Here is a 16,908-nt window from a genome sequence, read left to right on the forward strand (position 1 = left end):
CCTAGGAATAAATCTAACCAAAGAGGTGGAAAATCTATACACTGAAAACTATAGAAAGCTGATGAAAGAAATTGAAGAAGACACAAAGAAATGGAAAAAAAGATTCCATGATCCTGGATAGGAAGAACAATATTGTTAAAATGTCGATACTACCCAAAGTAATCTACATATTCAATGCAATCCCTGTCAAAACACCAGCAATTTATAATTTTAGACAAATTAATTCCATTAGGAAGTTTAGTGTTTTTCTTTTTTTTAACTTGGCTCAAAGTAACACTGAGATTATTCACAAACATTAATTTTTAACTTTTCTCATCTGGTAGAACCTCTCCTTCTAAGGTTCCTTTGATAAAATGACTAGGTAGGAAGGGAAAATTGACTCCTTTTGTCAATATCCATTTTGCAGATGGCAAAACAAAGACTCAGGAGAGCGCTCATGGCATCAGATGAGTGAAGTTTCAGAGGGACCACTGCTAACGAGTCTTCTAGGGCTCCAAATCCCGATGTATGCTACAGATCACGTGCTGCGGGGTCCACACCTGATCCCACATGAATTCTACATAGAATCTCTTCGAATTTTACATAATAATTCTACATAGAATTTCTGTGAATTCTTCATAGTATAATTCTACATAGTAATTCTCCATAGAATCTCTGTGAATCCTACATAGTAATGCTACATAAGTAATTCTACAAAGAATCTCTTCGATTCTACCTAGTAATTCTACATAGACTCTATGCAAATGCTACGCAGTAATTCTACACAGAATCTGCAAATTCTACATAGTAATTCTAAAAAGAATCTGCAAATTCTATATAGTAATTCTACGTAGTAATTCTAAATAGAATCTCTGCAATCTCTACATAGTAATTCTACACGGAATCTCTGTGAATTCTGTCTGTAATTCTACACAGAATCTCTGCGAATTCTCCATGGGAATAGTGGTAATATAAACCAAGCCAATACCCACACAAATGCTGGTAAACAATCTAGCAGGGAAGCTCCAGCTGGGTATGTTGGCTAATCCTGTCTTTCCAACAAATATAATAAAGCTTCTGAGAAACTTCAAGCCAAATTTCAAGCTCAGGCACGGGAAATATATTAACTGCTGCCTTCCCTTTTTCCCTTGGCCCTACTTTTCAATCTTAATCGGAAGGAGGCATTTTATAAATAAAGTCATTAAATAAAAATGAGTCATCCTGCCAGACAGTGTGCTATGATGTAGAACATAGAGCTTGTTTTCTCCCCCTCTTTTTAATATTCCAACCAAATATTAAAAAAAAAAAATCTCTGCATAACCCTGGCCACCCGTCTGCATCCATGTGGCAGAGGACAGGGCCCACACAGCTGAAACGCGGCCAGGAGTGTGGGGGGCCCTCGTCAGGAGGCAAGCGGAGCATTCCCCGTGGTGCCACATTGGAGTCTGAAAGCTTTCCAATCCGTGAGAAGGTGAGCCACAGGGAACCTGCTAGCAGGCTGGAAGAAGGCAAGGCAGGCAGGGGGTAGAGTGGAGACAGGAGGGCACTGGAATCTCCACCCCGGGAAACAAACACTCACTCTGAACCTTTTTATTTGAATGACTATTTGTTTACTCGCTCACATCTTCCCTCGTATGGTGGTTACAGATTCAATGTTTGAAAGCTGCTGGAATTTTTTGGTAATGTTGGTGTTGAGGGAAATGTTTCTTCATAGGCTAACTATGTTTTATTTTTAGAAAACATGCTAGGAACGACAGTATTTCTGAGTCCATTTAGTAATGAGTACTTTCAGCACTGGGTCTGGCGGAATTCTGATTTTCTGTGACACCGTGGGTGTAAAGTGGTTGAAAAGAAGACGGAAAAGGGTCTGCTTTAGGTTCCGTTCCCCAGTGGGAGAGAAGCTGCTGTTCCCAGGCTTGGAGGCCTTGCCTACAGCTATTTATTTACCTGTACGTACCACCCCAACTAGTAAGGAAGTAGAAAGTTGGTAATTTGTTCCACATTCTTTTCTAGAGAAAGTACCTTTTGTCCTTTGATATGAATCTTACTCCATTATTTTTTTTAATGCTTATTCATTTTTGAGAGAGAGACAGAGAGAGAGAGAGAGAACACAAGCGGGGAAGGGGCAGAGAGAGGGAAACAGACCATCTGAAGCAGGCTCCAGGCAGGCTCTGAGCTCTCAGCACAGAGCCCGACACAAGGCTCGAACTCACGAACTGTGAGATCATGACCTGAGCCAAAGTCGGACGCTTAACCGACTGAGACACCCAGGCGCCCCGAATCTTACTCCATTCTTAACCGATGATATTGGAAAAGTCCATCTGTCAGTCAGTTGTTTGAAATTCAAGTATTTGTCCTTTGGGTGTAAAAATATGCTGTTGATGGACTTGTTTCCCAAGCTTAATTCTAATTATCAGCTACTGCTCCCAATATTTAGACTATTGTTACTCTGGGGAAATTCATTTGTAATTTTATATTAGGGCTCTAGGAAAACACTGCCCCCCCTTGGTGGTGGCCCCCCAGATAACAGACTGTGTCAGATGGACAAAAGGAGCTATTTCTGGAAACATGTGACTTTACTAGCTCACTGTTTAGCTATGTCTATTTAAGAAAAGGATGGTCCCAGCTCATAGGTTCTGAATTGAAGAATAAAGGTCAATTTCAGAAGTGAGAACCAGAATTTTCTCAGTGCTATTAACATAGATAAAGGATTCTCTAATCAAGCATTCAGAAGCCTTCTGTTCAGTAAAAGATGTGCTTTCTTTTCCTTTTATCAAGGAAAAGCACCAGAAATCAAAATTCTGATTTCCAACCAATGAAACTTTCATTGGGGAGATCATCGGGATGGGGTTTTGGAGAAATATTATTAGTTTTAGAAAATAAATAAACGCCACTGAATTATGTTTTCCATCACTTTGTGACTGTGCGTCACTGGCATGTAATTATTACACAGTTATAAGTGATTTTTACAGAGCAAAGGGAAGAAACTACCTGGAGCCACATGAATTAACTCTTTATTTCACGATGTTACTAATTGACTTCCCTTATTCATCAAACCAGTTTGACAGCAAACATTTCATAATAATTGCATTAACTTTTATGCAAACTTTAAATGCCACCCCTAAAAAAATCCTTGCCTCAATTTTAATTAATCTTGAATATTTAATACACTTTTGCATAACTTAAGCAAAGGCTTATCTTTTTTTCTTGCCTAGGGCTCCTTGAACTTTAATTAGTATGCGTCATATCTTACAAATTTTGGTGTCGCTTTTTAAGGAGCAATAATTTTGATCCATTTCAACCCACCATCATCAGATATAGGTTCCATATAATAGTAATTACACTGTAAAGGGAAAGAATAAAAATGAGGAAAGAAAGGGAAGTTTTCTGAAATTCAACTTTTTCTTTGTAGGTGTTCTCCAAAATGTCACAGATGAGTTTTAGTAGTTCTAAGTATTTCGATACAATTCCTGTGATACCTATCCGTTATTCAGGTGAAATAGTAAAAAAGCAAGGACTATAATTAATACAGAGCATAAAATTGTATCTTATACAAATGCCTCAACACCTATCTTGCTGGTACTCCCACAGAAGGCAAACTGATACAGGTCTTCTGAGAGGGGACAGTAGCTGTTCCAGTCAGACCAGTGACCAGTGACCAGTCCCTGTGGGGCATGTGACTCAGAGGCAGCCAAACCATAGATTTCTAGCAACTTAAGACTACAGCCTGGTGAAAAAAGATAAATTCAACCAACTAATTTCTTCTCTAACATTTGAAGGAAGAACTAAAACAAAAAACAAACAAACAAAAAGAAACCAAAACCAAAACCAACCGGCTGGCTAACAATGAGAGCTGAGACAAGGGAATTGTAGGACCCAATACTGGGCACTGTGAAAATTGAAGGTGTATTAGTTTGGATGGTTTCAATTGTAAGTAGCAGTAAGATGGAGTCTGCCTTCAAAAAAAGGAAATCTAGTGGTTCAAAGAAGTGAAACGAATAGAGATGAGTACAGGATTGATCAAGTAACTTAACACAATCACCAAGATTCTAGCTTATTTCTGTCTTTTCAGGGCTTCTCTACTCTGTCTTCAGCCTATGGCTTCCCTGCTACTCATGGTCTCAGATGGTTTCCTAGGATGGCTGGCCTTGATCATATTCATTCCCCACAAACCGTCTCAGAGGCCACAGTTGTCACTGAAGAATGAGTAGCTTCTCTGAATCCAAACAGAAACTAATGCCTGTTGAAAAGGGACGGGCTGGGGTTGCCCATAGGAAATTGGTTGCTGAGAAAGCAGGCAATGGGTACCCATCACAAAATTTCAGAGTACAAAAAAACCAAAAAACCAAAAACTACATGCAAAGCAATCCTGTTGGTTTACGGATTAAAGGGGGAAAATGAATGCATTATAGCTCAGATATGTTAAGGCAGAGTGTCTGGGTGAACACCCATGAATTTGTGCCTTGAAAACTGTCTTGGGGTCTCCTAGGTGGCTCAGTCGGTTAAGCGTCTGACTTTGGCTCAGGTCGTGATCTCTCGGTTTGTGAGTCTGAGCCCTGCCTCGGGCTCTGTGCTGACGGCTCAGAGCCTGGAGCCTGCTTCGGATTCTGTGTCTCCCCCTCTCTCTGCCCCTCTCCCCCTCGTGCTCTCCTTCTCTCTTTCAAAAATGAATAAACATTAAAAACACTTTTTTAAAGCTGTCTTGAATCAAGAACTTCCTCTCATTTCAGTCTCTGGGAGGTCCACACATGTTAGGTACGGTGACCGTGAATCTTGGCTTGTTCGGTGTAGGACCAATTCATGCCCACTGTATCTCTTCGATTCTCAAAAGCAGCACAGTTTTTTGGCAAATTATGTGGCCATCCCGCTGTTCAGACACTTTCTTTTGAATTTCTATACATACTTCCTTAATTGTTTCATGTGTAGCTTGACGATAAGTTGTCTTTACTTGGACTAATTTGAGTTGGTCTCTGTAGAGGACATTTAGACGAGAATAAGAGACTTGCATTCCCATTCTGTCTTGCAACCCACTGTTGGGTTTAGTCATGACTAAATCTGGCCCGAGAGATGTAAGTGGAAGTGGTGCACGGAACTTGAACTTGTAAGACTTGTTAAAAGGGGGAAGCGGGCCCTTCTACATTCTTCATGAAAAGCAGATGAAATGGCTGGGGTTCTGGCAGCTGTTTTGTGACTGGGAGAATGGAAACATGAGCGAAGGAAACTGGAGCAAAATGTTCGAGTCTGGATCTCTCATTGCTTCTAAGAGTTACCGTACAAGCTTGGATTGTCTATTTCGGACCTCTGACATGTAACATGAGAAATTTTAGATTTGTCTAATAAAGTGTAATTGGACCTTTGTTCCTAGAACCTGAAAGCAATTCCTAATTGAGACCCAACCTGTTACTTCACAGATATTGAGTTATACACATTTGAATGAATGACAGATACTTTAGCGGAAAAAAAAAATCTTTTTTTAAGTTTTTTAATTTACTTTGAGAGAGAGTGAGAAGGGGAGGGATGGACAGAGAGGGAGAGAGAGAGAGAATCCCAAGCAGACTCCATGCTGCCAACGGCAGTGCCCAACACGGGGCTCGAACTCACAAACTGTGAGATCGTGACCTGAGCCGAAACCATGAGTTGGATACTCAACTGACTGAGCCACCCAGGTGTCCCCAAAATTAATCTTTGAACCAAGAAGTTCTAACTTGTGCTCGACTAAAATATTGTCTACTTAATTTAGGCTTCTTTTTTTCATTGGAAACTTTTTATTTTATTTTTAATGAATAGGGAATTAATATTCAGGAGAAAACCAACACATCTGGCTTCTGAGTCTGTAAAGATTTTCTCTGGAGATGGCATTGCAAGCAGATTTAGGGCTTAAGGAACCTTCTAACTAATTAAAAGGGACTGAGAATTTCAGACTGATGCCAGTTTCACAGACCTTCTGGGAATCTCCATTGTCTCTGAAATAAAATAATTCTAAAGGACAACTTATTGAGTCTTATCAGAAGTTGCATGAGTCTTTTAAGTCACCTTTGGAAAAGACCAACACAGAGGCTGGAGAGCCCTTTTCGGTTGCAAAAGTATCCGGCTGAAACTGTCTAGAGATTCTAGACGAGCACTATCCAATATAAGTATCAGAAGAGCTGCATGCCATATATAATTTTAAATTTTATGATAACTGCATTAAAGAGAAAGAGGTGAAGTTGATTTCAATAATACAGTTAACACAAAATGAAATCAATTAAAATTATTGAGATATTTTATATTCTTTTATTTGCACTAAGTATTCATAATCTAGTGTGTATTTCACATGTATGGCACAGCTCGATTAGAAGCCATCTCTGTTTTAGTGCCCAGAAGTCCCATTTGACGAGTGGCTACATATTGGACGGACAGCTTCGGTCTCCTCTGTCTTCCTCTTTATTCCACTATGCCATTACCTGCACTTCTAGCCCAGCTTTACTTATTTTAGCTTTCTCTCTTTGACCTCAAAGAGGTCAATTGCCCTCAAATGCTCAATTGCCACTACTAATATTCACAATTTTCTATATCACAGAAGAACCTTCCTCCGATTGAAGCAAATACTACCATCACGAAAAAATATATTCAGTTAAGACGTTGTTCAGGGGACTTGTGAAGATAACTTAGTCTTCCATTAAAGCTTTTTCTCACTCTGAAACCAGTTTCTCTTTCCCACCAATACCTTTCTGACCTCCATATCTAATGAGCTTACCCCAAATCCTAAACACCTTGGGTTTACCCTCTTCCATCCATTCCTATCACTATACCAATAGTTCAGGCTCTCAACACCTCTGTTCATATCATCGGAACAGAATGTCAGTAATGCAAAAGGTATTTTCCTGCAAATCCTTCAGTAATTCCTTAACTGTCCAGAGGACAAATTAAAATCTTTTTAGTAGACCTTTTTCCAATAGGTTCTCCCTAAATTTCTAGCCTCAGACCTTCACACTATGTTTCTAACTTCCTACTAATAGCTGCCAAGCTCTGGAAGACCCTACCATAAGTCCTTGAGTTCCCTACAAGTCTCTCTGTCGCTCACACCCGTGACCTTTGGCATGTGCCTCCCGTCCAGCTGGAAGGTCCTTCTGGTATACCTGCGAACTGCTCCTCTGGGCAATCTCCTCCATCCTTATCGGAAATCTCACGCCACTGCCATCCCCTGTGTATACCTCAGTTTTAGAATTTCTCAGGTTTTTCAATAATTGTGGTTTGTAAAATGTCTCTTTTACTAGTCAGTAAGAATGTAAGTTCCATAAGGTTATGTTTTATTCATCAAAACTAAGGCTCTCCTTGGCACGTGGTAGGTAATCACTGAATGAATGTGGAATGAATGGATGGATGAACAAATGAATGAATGGCATATCTTTCTAACCATGACCCCCCCACACAAACTTCCTGCTCTAGTCTAAATGGTCACTTTACTGTTTCAGAAATATGACTTGGCCATCTGTGTCTCTGTACTTCGGCTCATTGCTCTCACCTGGCATGCTCTTTCCCTTTCCTCTAAAAAAAGGCTACCCATTCCTCTCAACGTCAACATGTTCTTCTCAGAAGCCTCCTTCAGCCACGGCAGGCCCCGGTAGGTCTCTACTAATTTCCTGTAGAAAACATTCTCTGTGGTGATCCAGAAGCACGTGCTTCTCAACATAGCTTTTAAACGTCTCATGAATGTTTCCTATTCCCACGGCTACATTTGTGTATTCCCTGTGAGAAGAGATTCTATTTCACATCTTGTGGCTTTCTTGTTGTGTAGACCAGTACCAGTGCTCTGAGCTTCTTAGGGGATTAACATATGTCTCTTGAGTTAATAAAGGAACCATGTGCCTCTTTGTAGATGGTGCATCTATCTCATTTCAGATATGTTACCCTTAAAAATTTTAAAGGTTTCTCTTTTGCCCTTAATTTTTGAATGCCTTAAACTTTCAAGAAAAAAAAAAATCACTTTAGTGTCACATTCATTTGCCCAGAGAGGGTCTTTAGAGTGGTGTGTCCATGAAAATAAGTCTCAAGTTGATGCAACATTTTGGGGACTGTGCCAAAGGACCAAAGATCAGGAAACCACTGGACTAAAAGGTTGAAGGTAGTACTCCTTAAAGGCAAACAAAATTAATCCCATAAACAACTGCTGTCTGGTACTTAGAGAATCTATCCTTATCACAATTGTAGGTAAGTCTGTTTAAACCAATCTACTTACAAATTAAGGAATCCTTTTCAGATATGGAATTTTGTTCATTAAAATGTGTTACAGATTCACTTTTCAAAAACATTCCAAAACATACATATTCCCTACCCCTTCCAGCTGCATGGCTCCCTTGCTCATGCAACATTCTTTTTGATGTAAGTGGAATTTGGTAAACAAAATGAGATTCAGACTCTAATAAGTTCCTCAATGAATTCATAGACACAGATGATGAAGTATTTATCTAGTGGCAAGGGGTGCCTTATAGAATTTTAGACAATGTTGTCTAAAAAGCTAAGCTTTTTGCCCATTTGAAACTAGTTTCACGTAATGTACATGCAACCACAGAGAGAGGAAGTACTTCTGTTCAATTAACAAATAAAATAAAAGTAATGACAAGTCCCAAGCCTTAGGAAAACTGTGGGGGTTTTTTGTTTTTGTTTTTTATGGCATAGAAAAAACTACGACTCTGTTCTCTTTCTTCTCAGGTTACGGATCACTTCAATAGCAAAGGGAGATTTTCAAAGAAAATGCCATTTTTAAACGCCTATAAAAAATAGACAACACCCTTTAATTTTTTACCTCTGATTTCTGTTTTAAAGTAGAAATGTCCCATACCAACATACCAGAAACCATTTTATGACCTCCTATTTTTCCTTCCTTCCTCCCTTCCCTTCCCTTCCATCCTATTCTCCTTCCCCATCTTCTCCATTCTCTTTCTCCCTACCCTCTGCAATATTTGGAATGAAGAAAGCAAAAGAAAAAAAAAAAGTGGATTCTAATTTCATTATTTTTTTTTTTTTCAGATTAGGGAATAGCAGAAGTAAAGAAAGAAATCATTTAATGAAGTAAAGAAACAAATCATTAAAAGGATACACACCTTAACCATTTTAATTTAACTTAAAACCCTATGTCATGTAAATTCAGTGAGTCACTGGTCAGAGGGAATTGCTCTGGGCCCACTGAGTGGAATTCTACAATTCCAATCCACCATCTTTTCTGAAGAACCAGTTCCATAAAGCATCATCACGCTCAACTTCTAGTTTGGATTTCTTAAAATGCAGGGAAAACTGAAGTAACCAATGAACCTTTGTGAATTTTTACAGTCAGCTTGTCCATGCCTACTTTTTTTTTTTTGCTTTTAGCCACTTATCTTTCTAAAACCTTTTGGTTTGGTTTGAACAGAAATTGTTTCTTTTTGTCTCCACTCCTTTGAAGATGTGTTTGGTACTTAATTAGACCATGATATTACAATATCAAGTATGACTTGCATTAACATATTTGGGCATGAACCAGTGCCTCTCGCTCACAACGTGTGGTTAAGCACAACACATGGAAGGTGAAGCTGCACCTGCTACTTCAAAGACTCTTCCTCCACCAGGTGACAGGGATCATTCTCCATATTTACAAAGAGAATGGAGAGTGTCTATTCCTCTGTAAAGTCAGCTTAAGGGCAGGGCAGTTGAATGACTTCTCGGGGTTCCATCAGAATTTTGCCATATGTCTACGTAATTGACAAAAGTGTTAACTGAAGAAGGAACGATTTCTGGACAGATATTTTAAATGTGTATTTTTAAATTGTTTGCTTTCATTTTTATTTTTCAGGTCATCTCATATCAAAAGCAAAATATACAAGCTAATGACTCATTTAAGTCTTTCTCTGTGGTTGATTTAGCTACATGTTAAAATCATTTCTCTTTCTCCTTTTTGCTTATCTTCAAACACATAACTGTTTTCTGACATTACTTTTATGCACTAGGCTTTCCTTGGGATTTAAATGTCAAAGCACAGCTATATGCCATGCCAAAAGCAAATATAGTTGCTTTTGTCCTAATACATGCAATACAGCAAAGAAGAATAAAGCTGCTGTTGAATCTTCAAATGGTTAATTCAACTATTTTCTTCTCCTTTTTCTCCTAGGAGACTTATCTCCTCTGGCGTTTCACTACTGTACTTTTTTTTTTTTTTTTAATAAGTTTTGTCACTCTAGTACTCTATTTGTGCTGAAAAAACAAAATCACTTTGAAACCACTTCAGAGAGGCAACGGACTTGAACATGGGTTCACCTGGGTGTGTGATATTTTCAGGTCACTGAGCTTATGTTTTTGGGCTGGATAGAAGACTATGGCTTAAATGCTTCAATATAAACAGGAATATAAAATCAGTGGAATCCAAGATGGGGAACAGGGTGATGAGGCAGACACATCTAGAATAAAGAATCACAATGTGAACAGTCACATAAGAAAATAAAGCTGGATTATGTAGCTAGTCTTGTGTTTTGCTTATTTTGGTCTGGTGGTATGGTTTTAGGACCCTGAATAATTCTTGTCCTAAAGGTATTTTTGAAGGATATTCCCCCCCCCCAAAAGAAAGTCCAGCATCCTGCCTAAAAAACTGTTCATTGGTTCCAGGTCTCCCAGAATAAGTTCCAGGTGATCGGCGCCTCGTTCCTTTGGGGTTTGATGAGATCAGTCACCATATTGTCAAAATGGAGCCGGGCACAAAGTTTAAACAGTGTGGTTTACCTGGGGCGCTTTCTGCCTCCTTTACCCCTGTGGCATAATTACCCTGATGCAAAAGCGAGATATGCCCAGAAGCCTGCAGTTTGAGTAATAAAAGACAAAACGTTTCCTAATGTAAGAGACGTGCAGGCACAGCCTGACATCAGCCTAACTCATGACACGAACATTCGTCAAGAAAGACGGGGGACGGTCAGCCTGCAAATGTAGGAAAAGGTGTTAGACTCAGGCTGGCAGTTTGCAGTTAGCAAGACCCAGGGGAAAGAGAAAGAAAGTCTGGAATAAATGTCGTCCCTACAAAAACAGCCATGTTTGTGAGACAGGCCTCCTCTTTCCTGTGATAGAAATCATTCTGGGGTATTTCAATTCAAAGTTTGGCTTTTGTGTATTTTCTACGAAATTCTTCTTGTGTTGTGCTGTCCACGCAGAGCATCAGTGACATTGTCACAGGGAGTCGGGGCTGGGAGCGTTCGCTTCAGGACTCTGGACTGGAACAAAAAGTTAGCAGTCCTGTGGATTCAATTTTGCCAAGATAGGCTAGGACCAAGTGGCTTTTGGTTCGAAAGAGCCGGGTGTCGGAGCGCAAAAACAGGTGCCCCGAATGTTAAAACAGTTTAAGTTCTGAGCAGCGATCTCCCCCACCACCTCAGCATTAGTGCAGGAGGGCGTGTTCACTTTGGATGTCCTTTGTGAGCGGTGGCTTGTGCCCTGAGTGCTGCCTTTGGCAATGTGATTCACAGAGACTCAGGTCAGCCTGAGGGGGGTGCTGCAGATACGGAAGCATGGCAAGCTGAGGAAATGGGGGGCCCATGACCGCTGTCCCCACCGAACACCCCACCCCTTCACATAGGCCGTGATTCGTTTTGGCTTACGTGCAGTTGGCAAGAGATCCAGACATCACAGCATGTCCCTATGAGGTCCGTCAAAAATGCCTAGGGGGCTGGCAGACAAGAGAAAGGGAATTTGGAGGAGGGCAGAGGACGCACGCGTCTCGAGGGACCAATCACCCTGCTGCACCCAGAACAGGGTACTCCCGGCACCTGGTTCTCCGTGCTAAATGCAACCGTCCCGGACAAACTGGGAAGGGTTGCCACGTCTCACAGATCCCAGCAGTAGCTAAGGCATATCCCACGGTCAGCAGAAACAGATGCCAGAGTGGTGGGCGGTTGGGACAGAGGCCGAGTCTAGAACACTCAGCAGGCTGGGGACCTTAAGGGAGGCCAAAAGGAATGTGAGTAGAGCACGTGGAACAGACCCACTGTTGTGTAAGTTGTTTGGCTCTGAACCAAGAGTCATGCTGGAGGGGTCAAGGCCACCTGAAATGGGACGAGAGCCTAAAAGAAAGGAGTGTGACTCTAAGTTTGGATCCCACATTGACTAAATATTATATATACATATAATATGTAACATACACATAAAGTTATTAGGATTTCCAAATGTACAAGTTCAAATGTTGATTTTTTTCTTCTACTGTGTGGAAATGGGAGCTTCTGAGTAAATGAAGATCCATTTTAGAAAATAAAGAAGGTGAAAAAGAAAAAAGAAAATAAAGAATGTTACATGTATGCATCATCTAAGTTAGGCCTGTAGATTTTAAACCTGATTTTATAGAAACTTGTGATCTCCTCTGACTCGTAATATTAATCTACTTATTCGTTGTGCACCTTTCCAACAGAGTCAGCTTGGTTTAGAGACAGACACTGTACCTATCCAACCCCTATTTAAATGCTCTTATAAAAAATATATACGCATTCTTTTCTTTCAAGGAATAATAAAGCAAAGCGGGTAGATGTTCTTGAAAGGAAAGCATTGAACTAAAAAATAAAAATAAAAGTGATTATGCACTTCCATCCACAAATATAATGAAGACGTAATTACTAACTCAAAAATAGGATCCAGTGTATTCAGTTTCTCAAGGGGTAATTTTGAGGGCTGTGGTTAAGTTGGGACAATTTACTCTTCCCTTTCCACTCTCTGTGCTATTGGGATGTTTACTGATTTTGCTTCTTCTTATATTTACAGCTAAGGTAAATAAGAGTTGAATTCTAATGAACTGCTTTTACTATTCTTTTCCTACCAGCTGCCGATTCTAAGAATATGTATTTGCTTTGGCCTCTAAACGGCCATTTAGTCCCCCAAGTTCAGTCTCTTGGGGACATCACTGGCAGGCAACTCAATATACCCTAAAATAAATGTTACCATCTTTTCTTTCAAAGCCATTTCCATACTTGGGAGTTGGTTCCTCTGTGTTCTGGTAAAAAGACTATACTGGTTGCTTTTAGAAGTGGAGGATGGGGGAAGGATGGATACTTTTGGCTCCAAGAAAAACACAACTTGACTCACAGCAGCTTAAATAAACAGGAATTTCTTCTCTTACAGGTGTATTTTGCCAGACCAGTCACAAATACCACCTACTTAAGCTCAAAATATTTTAACCCCACCTTCTTCATCCCAGATGTCCCAGGGAAGAGTCAGAGACAAGCGAGTCAAGCGGTAGCTCCACATGAATTCACAAGGTCCACGGTCTGTGACGGTAACTCTCTTAGTTGATAAATTCTGACCCATAGCTGCCAGGACTCATTCCCGATTCCCTTCCCTAACTGCTTCCGGCCCAACCCCACCTTCGTGCTATCCTGTGGGAGGAAGTGAATAAAGCCAACTCTAGACAGTTACAGGCGTGTTTTGCAGGCTTTTGGCTCTCAGATATTCGCACCTACAAAGAGGTTAGAGAGACACGGGTTGCGAACAGGAGTTGAGTTGGGACCTGAAGACGTTTGTCACAAGGATCCAACAATACCAGGGCAGTAGGAGCAGATAAAAGGCGACAATCATGCAGGGAAAAACAAAGAAGCTATGTGCTAGGTATTTTATCATTTTCAGAGAATATTCTAGCCATAGAATACCCTTCAAAGGGTAAAGCTACAAGCTTCTGATATTGGAAGAGGCTTCCTGCCCACTATTCGTCTTCTCGCCTTCCAGGTCTATACTGTCTATGAAATACAGCTCAAGACACCGGAGGCCCTCAACAGGCAAACATGGAGATGTTTTCAGACACAACATTTCATTGTGTAATCTGCAGGTACATGCTTGTTTCATATATATAAATCTACATCTATATCTATATCTATATCTATATCTATATCTATATCTATATCTCCAGCTGCCTTTTTGACAACTCCACTTGTGTCCAATAGACCCTTCAACTCATGCCCAACACTAGCTCCTGATATTTTTTCTTAACCCTTGACCAACCTTCTCGACCAGTCTTCCCACTGGGATATGGCAACTCCTTCCTTCCAGTTGCTTTTACTAAATAGTTTGGGTTAATCCTCTAACTCTTCTACTTAGTCCATCAAGACACACGATGGACTCCACTCTTAAATATTTTCAGAACTGACCACATCTCATGACCTCTCATGCCAGCACCCTGATCTTAGGCCACCGGCATCTCTCACCTGGATTACAAGAAGCTCCCTGCTTCTACCTTTCCTCTTCCCACAGTGAGAGTTATTCTTTTAAACTGTAAGCTGGATCCTGCCATTGCTCTACTCAGAAACCTGTGATGGTTCCTTAATTCCCTCAAAATCAAAGCCAAATTGTTAAGAAAAAAAAAAAAAAGCCTGTGATTCTGCAGGACTTGACCTCTAGAATTGCTCTGGCCTCCTCACCCGCAGCTCTACTCCTATTCCTTCCAAACTTGCCCCCCTGGCCCTGGCTGATCCTAGATCATGCCAGGCCGCCTCGCTGCATGGATTCTTCTCTCTGCATTGACTATTCTCTTTGCCAAAAGAATCGGCAAATTCTATTACCTCTTTCAGGTCTTGAACTTATTATTATCTTTCAATGAGGCTGACTCTGACCAATCTATTTAAATTGCAACCCGACACCTCACTCTTTTGGAATGATGGTCCTCCAGTTGGCCTACTTTTTTTTTTAATAGCACTTATTTCTTCAAATTTACTGCAAAATTTACTTATTACATTTGTTCTTCTTCCCCTTTCCTCAGAATGTGAGCTTTCCAAGTCCAAGGATCTCTATTTTGTTCAATGAGGCATCCTTAGTGCCTAGAACAGTGAGTGCCTGGCACCACGGATATACTCAGAAAATACTACTGAATGAATGATTCTATGGCTTGGCACGCTTGCTCTTTTCTTGATTCATTGCTGTGCTCCGAAAACAAACAAGTAAATAAAACAAGCTTCATGTAAATCCACACACAAAGAAAGAAAAAGAAGTTCAAATCATAGGGTATCCCAGCATGACACACAGCAAAACCCCTGTACAATCATCTTCCCCAAACTAGTTCCCTAAGTTTTACTCATCGAATCATTGCAGCTGCTCCTATTATCTCCAAACATGTCATAAAAAATGTGCCTGTGGTAGCTTTTCTATTTTTTTTTCCCTATGTTCTCATTTATCCTCCCCCCACCCCCACGCTGCCGGCCAAAATAGCTCTCAAATCAATCAAGCTGAAATTTGAAAGAGCCAGTGTAGGCTTACTTAGGGGAAATTTAGAGTTTGAAAATAAAATGGCAGCGATGGGGCTGTTGCAAAATTTTAGTTAGTAAGGGGGAAAATACCAAACCAGAGATGGGCAGGGAATATATCATTACGGTGTATCTGGTGGGTCACCGCTCTACGAGGACAGGCTAAAACCACTGGTACTCTCATATGGAAAGACACAGATTGAGGGTTAACTCATCAATGAGCTCCTCAATGGTTGGAATGAGGTGAACACAGTTCTGTATCATATATACAAAAATATAACACTTCACAGATTAATATTTTGAACTGAAACATTTTAGGTGAGTAAAGAAATCTGCTCTTTTACATATTGGTAATTCACGTACATAAGCTGTTGCTCTGGTGATTGCTTTGCGATACATATAAATATCAATTCACTGTGTTCTATATCTGAAAGTTACATGTCAGTTACAACTCAGAAATAAAAAACAATCACTGCCTTCAAAAAACAGAGCAAGCAGAAAATGGATGCCCTACTGGGCTTTGGAATTGCGTCACATGTCAGAGGTGACAACTTCCCCTTTTCTCTTGGCTTATCCTTCTGGAGGTTGAGAGAGACCTATTCCTTACTCCATCAGCTACAGGACACTTGGCAAAATGGACAATGAGACTGACCCATTTTGGCAAAAAAAAAAAAATCTGTATATTCCTGTATCTGACAAAAACTGAAATTTGAAGTCCCAATTCTTCATCTTTTCTTGTGTATTTACCTTCATCAGAGGTGCCATTTTCCATTCCCTTCATTTACAAAAATCTCATTCATTCTTTTGGAGCCAATTTAGCACCTTGTCTCTCCATGGAAGTAAAACATTAAAGCCTCAACATATCACCCATACTTCTTTAGTAGCAAACAACTTAAATATAGTGCCCGGGACACACGCTATTTGAAGCGAAATGGCAACATAACCATAAAATCTAAAATGTTTACAAAAGCTGAGTGGACTAACTTGGGTATTATTGACAGAGATTATTGTAACATTAAAGCTACTGACATGGAAAATGGACAAGGTACTAAAATAACTCAATATTCTGTCTACCTATTGCTAAGAAGGAAAATCTTCCTGTATGGAAAACAATTAATAAAAATTTATGGCTAAATATCAAACATCACAAAGTCTGGTCTTAAAACAGTCATCTTTCAGTTTTTCTGATTGTTGCTACCACTTGCTTTAGGCAGAAATAATAGCTATTACATCGCTGATGGTTCAAAAATTGGGAATATATTTCCATTAAAATTGTTCACTGTTGTGTTTAAATATAAATTGTTTAGGCTATCAGGATGACTATTTGCAAATATGTAATAGAAATAAGAACTGTGCTATGTCATCAAGTCTTATTATAAAGATGTTAAGGCTTTAAAATGTTACATTCTAGATCCATCATTTAAACTGTAATTTACCATTCACGCAGATATTATTTTATTGAGATTATATAGAAGCAAACTGACTTCACTACAGATGATTTTACATATTTTTAAGATTCATTATGTGTCTTTGAGTGACTTCCCCAAGGATCTCCTCTTAAATGAAAATAAAATTAGAGACTGATGGTCTACACTTTGTTGGAGACAGACGGAGACTTCTAAAACTTCCATCTTCCAAAACACAACATTAATAAAATTATTTTTCAGAATAGGATAGCCCTATCATAAAAACTTTGAAAGTAGTGTAGAAAATCACCTAA

At 39.8% G+C, this 16,908-nt stretch overlaps 1 protein-coding gene across 1 annotated transcript in view; it reads right to left on the reverse strand.

Annotated features, from left to right (window-relative positions):
- CNTNAP2 (contactin associated protein 2) overlaps window positions 1-16,908 on the reverse strand; it is a 2,003,978-nt gene that overhangs the window by 828,876 nt on the left and 1,158,194 nt on the right. The window lies entirely within an intron of this gene.

The sequence above is a fragment of the Herpailurus yagouaroundi genome, unplaced genomic scaffold, assembly GCF_014898765.1.
Source record: "Herpailurus yagouaroundi ecotype Mexico unplaced genomic scaffold, PumYag 100, whole genome shotgun sequence".
NCBI lineage: Eukaryota > Metazoa > Chordata > Mammalia > Carnivora > Felidae > Herpailurus > Herpailurus yagouaroundi.